The sequence below is a fragment of the Octopus bimaculoides genome, chromosome 4, assembly GCF_001194135.2.
Source record: "Octopus bimaculoides isolate UCB-OBI-ISO-001 chromosome 4, ASM119413v2, whole genome shotgun sequence".
Lineage (NCBI taxonomy): Eukaryota > Metazoa > Mollusca > Cephalopoda > Octopoda > Octopodidae > Octopus > Octopus bimaculoides.
Window position 1 is genome coordinate 18,959,053 of NC_068984.1, and position 2,609 is coordinate 18,961,661.

Genomic DNA, 2,609 nt, shown 5'->3' on the forward strand with positions numbered 1-2,609 from the left:
ATATGTATGTATGTATGTATGTATATATGGCTATCCTTCGATTAACAATGTAATCGAAGGATAGCCACACACACACACACAGATTTTGTTTTGGGATTTGGCTTGCAAGATTCTTTATGTGAGTTCGTGTGTTGAAACATATTTTGTTGTGCGTGCCTTATAATTTAACACACTCACCGATAAAGTTTCCACTTATTTCCTTCTTTATTTTTCTAAAATTTTCGTTATTGACTGTCCGTTATCCGAGCTGCATTCTTTTTGTTTGTTTATTTGTGCGCATGTGTTAAATTATAAGGCTCTAAAAGAAATGGCTATCCTACGTTTAACAAACAATGCAATCGAAGGTTAGCCATATGTGTGTGTGTGTGTGTGTGTGTGTGTGTGTGGCTATCCTTCGATTAACAATGTAATCGAAGAATAGCATATATATATATAGATAGATATGGCTATCCTTCAATTATATTGTTTGTTTCCATTGTATATGATGTGTGGAGGAGAACCAAAATTTATCGAATATGATAAATAAAAAAAGTCTAATTTAAAACTAAAGGAACAAAACGTTGTATACATCATAACAATTTTTTTTTAATGTGAAAGAAAACAAAAACACGGACAGCAAAAGCAAACATTGCGTGTGTGTGTAAACTCATGTGATAAGTGAAATAACTTCGTGTCACAGGTTATTTATGATCAAACGCAAATTATGTTTGTGTGTGTGTGTGTGTGTGTGAATAATAGATCTCTTCAGTGAACCTCCTCCCCTATATCTGCCCACTATTCTTCGGTGCAAAATTATTTGGGCTCACTAAACCCAATGGAGACCTGCGTCCCATTGTGGTCGGCTGCAACCTTCGTTGTCTCACTGTAAAGGTGTGCTTACAATCGGTCTCTAGCTTATTGGAGGAGGAATTTCCCCCCACTCAGCTAGGAGTGGGCATCAAATTGGGATGTGAAGCTACTGCCCATGCTACCAGAACCGATGCCAACCTGCCCTCCTTGTCACCTAAGGTCATCCTCAAACTTCACCTTAAGAATGTCTTCATCTCCATCAACCGTGATGCTGTTTTCAGCTCAGTAAGAAGGAAGGTCCCACAACTCTACTGCCTTGTATGGCAGGCTTATTGGGAGACCTCCTATGTCTCTTTGGGTGACCAAATCATGATCTCCGCCTCAGGAGTCCAACAGGGCGACCCACTCGGGCCCACTCTCTTTGCACTGGGCATTGATGACATCATCAAGATGGGGGTCGAGAATCTGGTATCTCAACAATGCTTGTTTGGTGGGACCTCTCACATTCGTAGAGATGCAGGCAAATGACAGCAATCGAGACGATCAAAGTCACATGATCAAAACTAAAATCACAACAATGTTCTTTGAGTCACCATTAATTAAAATTCCTCAATTTCCAAGAACATTAATTTAAATTTCTGAACTCCTTATATTTTCCATCACTCTTTGTATAATCCAACAAAAGTGAAGCAACATGAATTTAAGTATTAAATTTTACCATTCTTATTAACTCAAGTAGTATTGTATGGAATATTAAGCAAGACAAACCTAGAATTTCTTCCAGCAATTACTTAGCTGTAGTAAACTTCCTACTTAGTTGGCATTACATCATTTTAATTTCATTAATGCATTTGAACTGAGTTTAAATAACATTTCAATAAACTATTTACTTTCAATCTTAACCTAGTTTCCTCTATTTTATCATCATCCATCAAACTTTGATTTTTCAGTGTTGGCATAAGTTTATATGATCAATATGAAAACATTTCCATATGTCTTACTTCTTCATCATTTTACCTGCAATGCATTAATGTTCTGCAGTCTCATTTTCCTGACTTGTTTATCTTCTGCAGCCATTTCACACACTTTCTCACTCGGGGATTAAATTTGTATTCTTCACTGTCAACTTGGATTGATTTCTAATCAATCTAGCTTACAAGTCTGATGGGTAACTTTGTGAACCAATTTTCTGAAGTTTCTGTAAGAAAAACATTCAATAATTTATATCACAACTCGAGAATCTTGGTAACTTCTTCCTTCCTAATGTCCTACATATTTTTAAAGAAGTATTTTTTTGAGAAAATATTTCACAGAAAAAATTCTTTTTATCTCTCAATCTACCTGTAAAATGAATTTTGAACTCAAAATATTTATTCTGTCAAATGTTTCAAACTTTGGAACATCACTGAGATAGTAAAATGTGACATCAGTCTATGTATGAAGTATCTAGTCTATTGTTCCACCACTATGTACATTTAACATGACTAGGGCTAATGCAGAATAGCACATCTGGAAAAATGCATTTTTTTGAAAAATTCTTTTGCATCCCTACGTTTTAGATGCTGGAGATTACGAATATGCAAAAAGAAATTTTTTTAATTTCACCCCAATTTAAAATTTTGAATTTCTTTTGAAATTTTTTTCCTATGTTTTAGATGACAGAGATTCCAAATATGCAAGAAGCCGCATTTTCAAAATTTTAGATTCAATAAGCATATAGATATGTGTATAAAGAGATAGATAAATAGATAGATAGATAGATAGATAGATAGATAGATAGATAGATAGATAGACAGATAGATAGATAGATAGATGTGTAT

The 2,609-nt window shown here is 34.6% G+C and overlaps 1 protein-coding gene across 1 annotated transcript in view; it reads left to right on the forward strand.

Annotated features, from left to right (window-relative positions):
• Nucleotides 1-2,609, forward strand: part of LOC106881363 (uncharacterized) — a 9,593-nt gene that overhangs the window by 436 nt on the left and 6,548 nt on the right. The window lies entirely within an intron of this gene.